Genomic DNA, 279 nt, shown 5'->3' with positions numbered 1-279 from the left:
GGATAACATTCCATACAATGTCCACAAGAGGGTGCTAGAGTCTTTTTCTTTCTTTTTATTCCACCCTGTCAGAGTCATGTGATATAAGCTAGTCAAACCTACACAGATTCTTAAATAAAAAATAAAATAAAGTAGGCTTATGCTTTATATCTTATTTGAGAATCAGCTTCGTTGATTTCAAAGTACTTTTGCTGGTTTATAAATCACTAAACGGTTTAGGGCCAAAATACATTTTGTATCTGCTACTGCACTTTGACCCCCCCCCCCCCCCCCCCCCCC

Source organism: Etheostoma spectabile, chromosome 7 (assembly GCF_008692095.1).
Source record: "Etheostoma spectabile isolate EspeVRDwgs_2016 chromosome 7, UIUC_Espe_1.0, whole genome shotgun sequence".
In the NCBI taxonomy this organism is placed as follows: Eukaryota; Metazoa; Chordata; class Actinopteri; order Perciformes; family Percidae; genus Etheostoma; species Etheostoma spectabile.
This window is presented reverse-complemented; position numbering follows the sequence as displayed.